Raw genomic sequence first — 13,318 nt, forward strand, 5'->3', positions numbered from 1 at the left:
AAACTTTCCAGACCTGCTCTAAATACCCCAAAGAACAAATCCAAGGCATCAAACTAACCCAGAATTCACAGATACACAAATTGCCATTAAAGACCAAGCTTTGAGTTCCAAAACTCAAACTTGGTTAGAATCCACTAACATGCAATCAAACTAGATCAAACCTACATAATTATGCATAACTAAGCCTCTGAAAAAGAAAACAATCAACTACAGCAAGTAATTTACAGATTCAACACATATTTTCAAAATTCATGCTCTTGAACTAAAAAACTTCAAAACTTGATTCCAAGTAACCATCATGCATACACTAACTTTAAACTACTTAAAATAGCAAGATTAATCCTTAGAAAATAACAACAATTCACAACAGCAAGTATCACAATAATTCACATGCAATGATAACTCTAAGATTTAGAGTTATTTTCATATCTTTAAGCTTGAATTTAATGTGAATTGTGGAGCAATTAATGTTTATACTATGTAATTGTGTTTAGTTTGTTGTGTCTTTGTAATAAATAGAAGTGTGTGTATTAGTAAGTGTTAGATAGACTTATGTTATTGTTTTTATGTGTTTTAAGCAGAAAAAATACAAGAATAGGTATTTGGAAATATTTGGGACAAGGAGAAAAAGGAGCAGAAAAATGATTATTGCTGACTGGCATTGCTGTAGCAATCATCGCGTAGCAATTTGTCAGCCCAGTAAGTTTATTTTGGCAGATAGTCCAGCTGGCTTTAATGAAAAGAAAAACGAGCTGAGGTGGCGGAATTTGGCTATTGACTCAACAAACATGTGGAAAATGAAGGATAAGTGGGTGATGACTTGGATTTTCAATTAGGGTAAACTTTGGTACCCTAATTGGGGAACAAAAAGGAAAGAGGAGGTCATAATAGAAAAATGGTGGCTGCACTTGAATACTAGTACGAAATATACAGCAGAGAAAAGAAGGTTTCTAAGTACTAAGAAGGAAGAAGAGTACAAAGAAGAAGAAGATTGAGAAGAAGGAGAAGAAGGCAACATTCAAAGAAGGATTTGAGCTCAACACTCATCTCTCTTGCTCTCCACTTCGTTTTGTATCATTTTCTTCACTTTAAGCTTTTCTTTAACTTCATGAACAACATACTTTCTGGTTTTGAGTTTCAAATTTCAGCTATGAACTAAATTTGTTTGAGATTTGGGTGGTTATGAACCCTTGTATGGACTAGTGTTTTGATTTTGCAATGATGAAGTAATCTTGTCTTAGTTCAATTAGATGTGATGAAAAGTTGAATGAATGTTAATTCTTGGCCATTTTTAACATTTAGCAAGCTAGATCTTACTTGGAAAAGTAAGACCTAGTTGAACCCTTCTAATTGATGCATGATTTTTACCTTTATTTTTAGGTATTAATTAGTAGTGAAATAGGAATATTTTGCTACCATGTATAACTAAGGATTTGATGCTTATTTGGGCTATTTGTGATCTAAACTGATGTAGGAATGCATTGTGAGGTTATGAATGGTTAGTTGCAAGTTTTGGAAAAAGCTTGCTGGTTTTTGTTGAAATTTGTTAACTCTGCCAGGATTGCTGAATCATTGCTGGGTCATTGCTGTATCAACTGGGACATACAAGTGGAAATTAATCACCCAAGTCTAATTTCCAAATCTGAAATTACCACCATTTTAATCACTTTTAGTTTCTTATTTTTAGTTTATTTAGTTTAAAAAATTAGTTCTCAAGTTTAGATTCAAGGCTATAAATTTTTCTTGTGAATTGATGTGTGATTTCATTTTATTTTTATTTGAAATTCTTGGAATTACTTTTAGTTGATTTAACATTATTTAGTAAAAAGTCCCTGTGGAGACGAACTTTGATTACTTATCATTGTATTACTTGTTTGTGATTGTGTACACTTGCGCAATTATAAAGCAATATAATTTTCACAACAAGTTTTTGGCGCCGTTGCCGGGGACTTTAAGTTCTAAATTTTGTTTTATCAACTAATTGACATTCTAAGAATTTTTGTGCTTTTAATCTTGCTGGTTTTTTTTTCTTTGAAATCTCAGGTATCTATAGTGTATGAACCAACAAGAGGACTTTGAACTTGCTCCTATTGATCCCGAGATTGAACGTACATTCCGAAGAAGAAGAAGGGTTCAAAAGGCTAAGGGTCGAGACATCATGGCTGAAAATTTTGATGATGATGGGGTTGCTCCACAAATTGCTAATCCCGTCATGTTGGCAGATGATCGAGCAAGGGCTATAAGGGAGTATGCAGCCCCCATGTTTAATGAGCTCAACCCAGGCATTGTGAGGCCTGAAATACAAGCACCGCACTTTGAGCTCAAGCCAGTGATGTTTCAAATGCTCCAAACCGTGGGGCAATTCAGCGGGATGCCAACTGAGGATCCTCACCTCCATCTCCGTTCATTTTTGGAGGTGAGTGATTCTTTCAAGATCCAAGGAGTAAGTGAAGAGGTGTTAAGGTTGAAGCTATTCCCATTCTCACTACGAGACCGAGCTAGATCATGGCTCAACACTTTGCCGCCTGATTCTGTGACCAATTGGAATGACCTTGCTGAGAAGTTTCTGAGGAAATACTTTCCTCCTACTAGAAATGCAAAATTCAGAAGTGAGATCATGTCTTTTCAGCAACTTGAAGATGAGTCCACAAGTGATGCGTGGGAGAGGTTTAAGGAACTTTTGCGAAAGTGTCCACATCATGGCATTCCACATTGTATTCAGATGGAGACTTTTTATAATGGCTTGAATGCAACTTCTCGAATGGTGTTAGATGCATCGGCCAATGGTGCTATTTTGTCGAAGTCTTACAATGAAGCATTTGAGATTTTGGAGACCATTGCAAGTAACAACTACCAATGGTCCAACACTAGAGCTCCAACAAGTAGAAAAGTGGCGGGAGTCCTTGAGGTGGATGCAATAACAGCTTTGACAGCTCAAATGGCTTCCATGACGAATGTTTTGAAGAATTTGAGTATTGGGAACGCTAAAAATATTCAACCAGCTGCTGCCATTCAAAGTGATGATGTCTCATGTGTGTTTTGTGGAGAAGGGCATGTGTTTGAGAAGTGTCCATCTAATCCGGAGTCCGTTTGTTACATGGGAAATCAGAATTTTAACAGAAACAATGGGGCATTCTCAAACTCTTACAATCAATCTTGGAAGAATCATCCTAATTTGTCTTGGGGAGGTCAAGGAGCAAGCTCAAGTACCGCACCAGCCCAAGGAAGACAAGCATATCCACCGGGTTTTTCACAACAACCCCGACATTCACAACATGCTCAAAATGCCCAACCAAGCTCTTTGGAGAGTCTAATGCGGGATTATATGGCCAAAAATGATGCGGTGATACAAAGTCAAGCTGCCTCTCTTCGAAACTTAGAGTTGCAACTTGGACATTTGGCCAATGAATTAAAAGCTAGGCCGCAAGGTTCTTTGCCTAGTGACACAGAAAATCCAAGGAGGGATGGGAAGGAGCAATGCAATGCCATTCAGCTAAGGAGTGGCAAGAATCTGAAAAATTCTGAGGAGGAAATAAAGGGTAGTGGGGAGCCCACTTCAATCCAAATCGACGAAAAATTGAGTAACAAAACTGCCCAAGAAATTGCTGATACTGCACCGGTTGATACAAAGCATCGGGTCGGCAATCGACGATCGGCAATCCGCACCGGTATGTACTAAACCACCCCTTCCATTTCCTCAAAGATTTCGGAAAGCAATGACAAGATGGACAATTTAGGAAGTTTTTGGATGTGTTGAAACAGCTCCATATCAATATTCCCTTGGTAGAAGCACTAGAGCAAATGCCAAATTATGTCAAGTTCTTAAAAGATATTTTGACAAAGAAAAGGAGGTTTGGTGAGTTTGAAACGGTCGCTTTGACCGAGGGCTGTAGCGCTATGTTGAAGAACAAAATTCCACCTAAATTGAAAGATCCGGGCAGCTTCACAATTCCAATTTCTATTGGGGGACGGGATGTTGGAAGAGCTCTTTGTGATTTGGGAGCTAGTATTAATCTCATGCCCATGTCTATTTTCAAGAAGTTGGGAATTGGAGAAGCAAGGCCAACCACCGTCACTTTGCAACTAGCGGATCGTTCCATGGCTCATCCGGATGGAAAAATTGAAGATGTTTTGGTACAAGTAGATAAGTTCATCTTTCCGTGGACTTCATTATTCTTGACTATGAGGAAGATAGGGAAGTTCCAATCATTTTAGGGAGGCCATTTCTTGCCACGGGAAGGACTTTGATAGATGTTGAAAAAGGAGAGCTCACCATGAGAGCTCAAGATGAGCAAGCCACATTCAAGGTTTTCCATCCCATACGTGCCCCGGATGCAATAGGAGAATGCTTAGCAATTGGAGATATGGATCCTAACATGGTTGAGGAGTCTAAATTCAAAGTTAGTAAGAAGGTGAGAAAGAAGATTCTCCTTAAAGAAATTGCTAAGGATCACGAGGCACAAGAAAGCAAAGACAAAGCATCATTTGACTCTAAAAAACCCCCCAAAAAGAAGAGAAAGAAAAAGAAGCTTGGTAGAAAATTTCGGTCTCAAATGTTTGAAGTTGGGCAACAAGTAATTTTTTCCAACTCTTTAACGAAGGCTACTCATGGACGACTAGATTCAAGGTGTGATGGATCTTTCTTGGTGGTAAGAGTATATCCCGATGGGGTGGTGGAACTTCGTGATGCACTTTCAAGAAGAAAATTCTTAGTGAATGGCCAAGGAGTGAAGTTTGGAGGTGGAGAGGTCAACCGAGAAAAGACCTCTATCTCTTTGAAGGATGTTTGAGACTTGTAATTTGGGGGTGCCAAAAGAAAAAGAAAAAAAAAAGATTGAATTGAAAAAAAAAAATGAAAAATTTGGAAAAAAGAATGAAAAGAAAAAAAATCAATGAAGGCACCCCTTGAAAAAAAAAAAGAAAAAAAAAACAAGAAGAAGAAAAGTTAAAAAAAAAACAGAAAAAAAATATATATATATTATATAATTAGTAAATAATTGTCATGGTGAAATTGAGAAATTATTTTCTTTCAATGTGCAGGAAATCAAGTGAAGAAGGTTGTGGAAGTGAAGAAATTTCAATTTGGGCAAAGAAATTAAGTTTGGGGTAGAAAAGTTGTGCCCGAGTTGCTATAGCAATGGTTCAACAATTTTATTTGGCGACAAGAGTGTTCTTATATCGGGGTTTAAATGAGTTGGTCGATAAAAAGGAACACGTGAGAAATGTTAAGGAGGCAATCATTTGGTATGATTTACAGTCGGTACAAATCATTGGGCTTGTACTTAGTTTTGCCTCTTGTGGATCAAGGACTCCGAGTAGAGGGAGTTTTTCTCATACCTAAGCTATTTTATATTTTTCTGTTTTGTGTTGTTTGTTTTTTCGATTGTATTGTGCTAGTTGTGTGTTGTTTTTGTGCTTGGAACTTTTATTCTATGTTGTTTATGTGGTTGTTAGTTTGGCATTGAGAGTTTTTTTTGAGTTTTTCTGTGGCCTAGTGTTCTGCTCGATGATGATACTTTCCGCCCATTCCATTATTGTTGCTGCCTAATTTTACTTGTTGCCTTATCATGCTGCATTGTTGGATATTATGGATGTTTCCCTTAGTCTCTCCTCACTAGTTTATACTTGTATTTATTCCACCATGCTTTGCCTTTCTCATATGATTATTTCACATGTAATTTTAGCATCTAGAATTGGTTAGTGCATCTCCTGGAAGCGAAATCCTAGTTAGATTTGTCCCTTAGAAATGATTTAGGCCTTCCTTGGACGTTTGAGCCTTTCTAACTCTCCCTTTCAATCAATTTTGCCCTAGTCACCCAAGTTTGAGCCGTTAGCCTCGTTTTGTTGTGCAACCCGATCACACATATCACATCCATCTTAATTTGCATTTCCACATATGTCCTAACTTAATTGCTCACTTGTCAAGAGCCAAGTTTCACATTAAGTTTGGGGTGAGTGCGGTGAGTGTAACTTGTGGCGAGCTAATTCAAGATTATACTTTTAGCCATATTGGGGACAATGTTGGGTTGTAAGTTTGGGGTGGGGGAATTAGCTCACAAGGTTTATTAGTATGCATTTTTATTAACTTTCTCTTACTATATATAAGTATAATATAGTACTAAATTCCTTTCTAAAAAAAAAAAAAAAATCAGAAAAGAAAAAAAAAAGTATATAAATATATTTGCAACTAAGTTTGGGGTGTTTCACCCATTTGAATTAAATAAAAAAAAAAAAAGAGAATAAACATAGCAAGAGAAGTTAATTTTAATATCAAGTACTTGTGAGTATTGAATTAGGGGAGTGAGTTAAAAAAAAAAATATCATTAGGAAGAGGCTCGGTTTTTGACAAGTGAAGTGGTTAGGTGTTGAGCTAGCTAAAATACATCCTTTACCATACCCTAACCCAAGCCTAACATTACAAGCCTAGTAAGTCCTATTGATCAAGGGGATAAGTTTAGACTATATTAGTGGAGAGGAGTGCACTAATCCAACTTATGGAGCTGAAATGAATATAAAAAAAAAAAGTTTAAGGTAGTTGGAGAGAAGTTCAAAGTTTAGGTGGGATATACTTGTATAAATTGTTGATTAGGTGACTTCTGGGAAATATTAATGTTATCCAATGACAAAACATTAAAAGGGCAGCATATAAAGTTACGGCAAGCAATTTCCTAATCCATTTAATTCCATTTTTTTTCTGAGAGCATCAATGTTCGCTAGGCCAACTTGAATTTTTATGGAATCTCTTATGTGTCTTGTGTGTGAATCTTTGTGTAAAATGTGTTGTTGTGTTTTACTTTGTTTATTTTGTGTTGTCATTGCTCGAGGACGAGCAAGATTCTAAGTTTGGGGTGTTGATAACTCTAAGATTTAGAGTTATTTTCATATCTTTAAGCTTGAATTTAATGTGAATTGTGGAGCAATTAATGTTTATACTATGTAATTGTGTTTAGTTTGTTGTGTCTTTGTAATAAATAGAAGTGTGTGTATTAGTAAGTGTTAGATAGACTTATGTTATTGTTTTTATGTGTTTTAAGCAGAAAAAATACAAGAATAGGTATTTGGAAATATTTGGGACAAGGAGAAAAAGGAGCAGAAAAATGATTATTGCTGACTGGCATTGCTGTAGCAATCATCGCGTAGCAATTTGTCAGCCCAGTAAGTTTATTTTGGCAGATAGTCCAGCTGGCTTTAATGAAAAGAAAAACGAGCTGAGGTGGCGGAATTTGGCTATTGACTCAACAAACATGTGGAAAATGAAGGATAAGTGGGTGATGACTTGGATTTTCAATTAGGGTAAACTTTGGTACCCTAATTGGGGAACAAAAAGGAAAGAGGAGGTCATAATAGAAAAATGGTGGCTGCACTTGAATACTAGTACGAAATATACAGCAGAGAAAAGAAGGTTTCTAAGTACTAAGAAGGAAGAAGAGTACAAAGAAGAAGAAGATTGAGAAGAAGGAGAAGAAGGCAACATTCAAAGAAGGATTTGAGCTCAACACTCATCTCTCTTGCTCTCCACTTCGTTTTGTATCATTTTCTTCACTTTAAGCTTTTCTTTAACTTCATGAACAACATACTTTCTGGTTTTGAGTTTCAAATTTCAGCTATGAACTAAATTTGTTTGAGATTTGGGTGGTTATGAACCCTTGTATGGACTAGTGTTTTGATTTTGCAATGATGAAGTAATCTTGTCTTAGTTCAATTAGATGTGATGAAAAGTTGAATGAATGTTAATTCTTGGCCATTTTTAACATTTAGCAAGCTAGATCTTACTTGGAAAAGTAAGACCTAGTTGAACCCTTCTAATTGATGCATGATTTTTACCTTTATTTTTAGGTATTAATTAGTAGTGAAATAGGAATATTTTGCTACCATGTATAACTAAGGATTTGATGCTTATTTGGGCTATTTGTGATCTAAACTGATGTAGGAATGCATTGTGAGGTTATGAATGGTTAGTTGCAAGTTTTGGAAAAAGCTTGCTGGTTTTTGTTGAAATTTGTTAACTCGCGGGATTCTTTGAATCATTCTTTGGGTCATTCTTTGTATCAACTGGGACATACAAGTGGAAATTAATCACCCAAGTCTAATTTCCAAATCTGAAATTACCACCATTTTAATCACTTTTAGTTTCTTATTTTTAGTTTATTTAGTTTAAAAAATTAGTTCTCAAGTTTAGATTCAAGGCTATAAATTTTTCTTGTGAATTGATGTGTGATTTCATTTTATTTTTATTTGAAATTCTTGGAATTACTTTTAGTTGATTTAACATTATTTAGTAAAAAGTCCCTGTGGAGACGAACTTTGATTACTTATCATTGTATTACTTGTTTGTGATTGTGTACACTTGCGCAATTATAAAGCAATATAATTTTCACACAACCTAGCTTGCAAAGGACCTTAAGAGGAGGTGGATTAACAAGTAAAAATCAATGGAGAAATCAGCTCCTTGCTTCCCAAAGTTTCAGCCGAAAATAGAGAGAGAAATGGAGAGCTCTTTTCAAAATTTTCTATTTTCTACACTTAGCATTTTTTGTAAAAATTAGAGAATAAAACAAAGCCATTTATCTCATTTACTTCAGCCAAATAACAATTAAAATAAACATTTAATTTTCAAATAAAAAGTCACTAGAAGACAAAAAAAGTCATTGGGGCAAAAAGACCATTTTGCCCCTCCATACTAAAATCACATGAAACACACTAAAGGGGTATTTTTGGGAAATTCTAAATTCCCGGCCATTCCCGACATTCCCAATGTCTAAAACCCGTCCCCAAACTACTAACATACTAAGTTGTGATTTCTACTGAGCCAAACGCCGAGTTCCAAAATACCGGGCACCGAAAATGCAAAATATGAAAGCTACTATATACATAACATGCATTTCTGAATTCCATAAATAACGGTATAATAAATTATTTAAATAGCTATAAATAATTTCATAATTAATCATAAACAACTGCTAATTTCCAAATTAACTAAGCGGGCTTTACACTCCCAAACTAAAGTGACATATTGTCCCCAATATGACATTAAAGAAAGAAAAAAGGGAACGTACCTGAGCGCCACACGGTGGTGGTGGTGATGGCTGGTATGGGTACCATGGCAGTGGCTGTGAGAAGTGGTCGGGAGCATTGGGGTCCATCCTCCATAGAGAGAAAGCAGAATTCAACTCTTGGATTTGCCTTTGAGCAAATTCATGCTGCTACTGCTGATATGAGTTATAGTAAGCAGCTTGGGCTTGATTGGACTGAACAAGATATTGGACTAAACAAGATACTGATTTTGCCTGATAAGGTGATCTAGTCTATCGTAAGTGCCCTGAGTCCAGGAGTTTAGTGACGGTTCAGTCTGGAGAATAGGCGGCATTGTCTCATTGGCACATGCTTCTGCTTGCTCCTCTTCCTCATCATCATCATCATCACCCTTCTGGTATTTTCTTGCTTCTTCAGGGGGTGTCAATGATGCCTTAGTAGGATGGGTTGCATGGGTGGTTTAAGAATGTCTCATATTTATATTGATTTAATAAAAATATACTATAATCCATATAAACTCACGTACGTTCACCCTAATTACAACCACGAATTCAGTCATTGATCATCATTCACATATACATGAGCTTGAGATGAGAATCGTTCAATCGATCCAGGTGTAGTACAGAAAATCGCACCTCACACCTAATATTAATTAGCAAAGAGCTCTTTTCTTTTGTATCACACTCTTACATGATTTGAATTCGAAAAATATGATTCCTTTGAATTTTTGAAAAGTCCTAAGTTTTTTTCTTATTTATCTTATTTGATACATATTTATCTTTTTTTAAAGGGCATATGATATTTTAATATATATAAAAATTTCAAATTCAAATTAAGTGAGATTTTTTAGTAATTAGATAACATTATTTGCTATAAATATATAATATTATTAGTACTTCTCATATCAAACCAACAAGTGTAATCATATCATATGTTCATGGCTGCTCGTTCAAATTTTTTCCCATTGTTTGTTCTCCTAATAATTACAATAATAATTCCCTCTCAAAGTAAGATTTCTTATTATCCACCAATGTGGAAAACTGATTACGAAGATGATTTTCATTACACATGTCTAACCTGTTGTTTGGACTCGGACTCCAATGGATCACCCAAACACAATTCTACCATTACAGTTTTACAAATCCAAAACATCACAAAAGCTCTTAGAGAATTCGTAGGCTATGATTTCATGGTGACGATTTTCGAAAGAAATCTTCAATCTGTTCAAACCTATTGCGACGAACTCCTATTCTTTGTTGATCGTCAAAATAGATTCACCATTTATGGTAACAACGCTATCACTCTCTTTGTTCCGCCCGACAAAGCCATCGGATTCAAAGAGTGGAACAATTTTGATTATCAAATTGTTATGTCAAAGGTTGATAAGGAAACCTTATTCAAAGGATCAACTCTAGTTTCGGCTAGTGTTAAGCAAAATCTCATTGTGGATGAAGTACGTGATGATGGAACTGTTATAATCAATAGAGTGAAGGTTAATCACTGAAATATTTACAATGATGGCCATGTCATTGTCCATGGCACAGAGAAATTCTTTAATCACCATTGAGGTATTTTTTTTTTCTTTTTTAAAAATTGTTACATTCATATCATTTTTTTTTTATAAATATAATAATTATTTCTTATTTTATTTTTTATGCAGGGAAAAGAAATATTGTAACGTCCCCGCTTCAAGCCTCCATTGGGCCCTTACACTCACAGACTAATGGCTCTTATACACGAGTACGGCACTCTGGCTGCTTCATGGACTGATGACTGACCCTACAGACCAACACGAGTGTTTTCAGCGTGCTTTGTCCTCACTCACACACATCCTGGGAAAACTTCCCAGGAGGTCACCCATCCTGAAATTGCTCCAAGTCAAGCACTGTGGAGTTCTTCCGTGATGTGGGCTACCGAAAAACAAGATGCATCTTGTTGATATAGGTAGTACCAATCAATCCATTTAAGCCATCTTTAACTGTGTAGTCCCATACCTACACAGCCTCTGAATCATCCCACTTTACCTTCCCCAGGCGATGTGGGATTGCACAGCTTACCCGGTATTTCTCTTTACGGATCACGGGACTACTGACGGTCACAAATATGCTTTTGTTAACTAAACATGATAATATATTCAATTATGTACTAGAAATGTTTGAAGATCCACAAAATAAGGGCTCTTTAATCACTGACAAAATGTTAATGAAAGACTCTTTGTTCATTAATATTATCGCCGGAAAGGAGGAAAGAGTTGTTAATTTAATTTCTATTCATTTAAATTTATGAAATTATTTTCGAAACTATTTAGCGGTTAGAAACTATTTTAAGATATAAGAGAAATGTTTATTTTCCTCATATAAAAAATAGACCTATTGTTAAGGGATTTTATTTTTATTTTTATTTTAAAAAAACAAATTTCATCTATTCTTTTTGTAATATGTACATAAATGAACCATTTTTATTTGTACATTAACAATTTATCTTGATTTATGTTATTTCGGTTTACCATTGTTGAGAATAATAATTGATTTCTAGATTTGTAATATATATAACAGTGACTTTTTTTTTATTTTATTTTTATACTTTAATTTTTTTTTGTTTTTTGCATTTTTACGAAATTTTATATAGAAATTTCTATTGCAATTAGCTAAGCAACCTAAATTGCAACCTACATTGATTAAATAATGTTACAATGGCGTGTCACAAATTTTAATCTAGTGGGGAAATGTTATATTATTTGTTATAATATAATATAGATTAAAATATTTAAATGTGACATATTATATATTAATATAAGATTAATATATATTATGTATTGGAGGTTGTATTATATCATATGTAGTATAATAATAAACATAAAAGTTGTAACATATGAGGAGATACAAATCTGAAAATAGATTTAAGGATGCCATGTAATTAAGTGAGTTATTACATATGGAAGTTATGAAATCAATGGGATAAGTTTCTTGCTGTAATTAGAAACTGTTACAATACTCAATTATATCATTTAAATGATTATTGGGACGTTCAGGAAAGATTTAACGCGGAGAGGAGTTATAAAAATTCAATATTGAGTTTTCTGGAAACAGTTGTTTAATGGTTGTTAATATGTTGTTTTATGGTTATTTTTTGAACACCTGGAGCAAGTTTTTGAAAACGTCCATAAACGTACATGAGTTGATTGAGCATGTTTCCAGCTCTCTTGTCCAACGTTATTCTCCCGTTAAATACCAATTAAAGTGCTGGTAACAACTATGTGGTGAAGAGAATTTGATTTTCATATGTGATCCTCAAAACATTATAAATACAGGTCTTGGGTTCACTTTGTCGGATAACTAGTTTCTATCAAGAGAGCACATTGCTAGAAACACTTTAGGCTTGATAAATCCAGAAAGTTATTTCCATTCTTTTCTTTTCCTTAAGTGTTTGTGGTAGGGGAAATAAGCTTTTGGACAAAGGTGTAAGACCTTGTTCAAGTTTAATGATTCCCCTATTATACACTTGTGGTGTATGTGGTGTTGAGATTGATCTCACATCTCTTATATATATGCTATTTATATATTGTGTTTTATGTGTAGCTTATTGCTTTGAGTTGTAATTCTTCAGCATCTCTATTTTCTATTTTATATGTATATTTTGTTTAGTGCTGTAACATTATTTAATCTATGATTTTGTCCTTTGTATTATTTATTATAGAGTTCTAATCTTGTTGATTTGATATTTCTATTGGAGCACAATAACTTCCAACAATATATAGCATTGATGATCGAACTATAGTTGCTTAGATTCAAGTTGTATATCTATTAGTAAAATCTACATAAAATATTGTTTTTTTTAAAAAAAAAAATTACCATTTTTATAGTTAAATTTTATATACATATATATATATTAACAATTTTTTTTTTCAATTTTATGATTTTTTATTTTTTTTAATTATAATTTTACACTATCCTATAAAAAACATAAAAATAATAAATAACATACAAAAAATAATAAAATTATTGTTATAAATTATAAGAAAATAACATAAAAACATTAAAAGTCAATAATTTTGTTAAAAAAATTATACACAGTAAAAATATTTAAAAATTTGTATAATTAATTTTTTGTTGATATTTATAAAAATATCCCTATAGTACTGTTGATTCCAATTAAGCCTAGAAGAGCTTAGTACTATAACTTTTCTTGCAAAGTTAAATATTATTATATTTATTTATATAAATAAAAAAAAATGATATGATTATTTGGTCAATTATGTGTTAATTCTCAAAAAAAGATACACGAT

At 34.0% G+C, this 13,318-nt stretch overlaps 1 protein-coding gene and 1 non-coding gene across 4 annotated transcripts in view; both read right to left on the reverse strand.

Moving 5' to 3' along the window:
* Window positions 1-13,318, reverse strand: part of LOC115695813 (probable disease resistance protein At4g27220) — a 105,484-nt gene that overhangs the window by 18,746 nt on the left and 73,420 nt on the right. The window lies entirely within an intron of this gene.
* Window positions 2,600-2,706, reverse strand: LOC115703290 (small nucleolar RNA R71). Its single transcript, XR_004009066.2, has one exon. It is a non-coding gene; the product is annotated as a small nucleolar RNA R71 (small nucleolar RNA).

Source organism: Cannabis sativa, chromosome 6 (assembly GCF_029168945.1).
Source record: "Cannabis sativa cultivar Pink pepper isolate KNU-18-1 chromosome 6, ASM2916894v1, whole genome shotgun sequence".
Lineage (NCBI taxonomy): Eukaryota > Viridiplantae > Streptophyta > Magnoliopsida > Rosales > Cannabaceae > Cannabis > Cannabis sativa.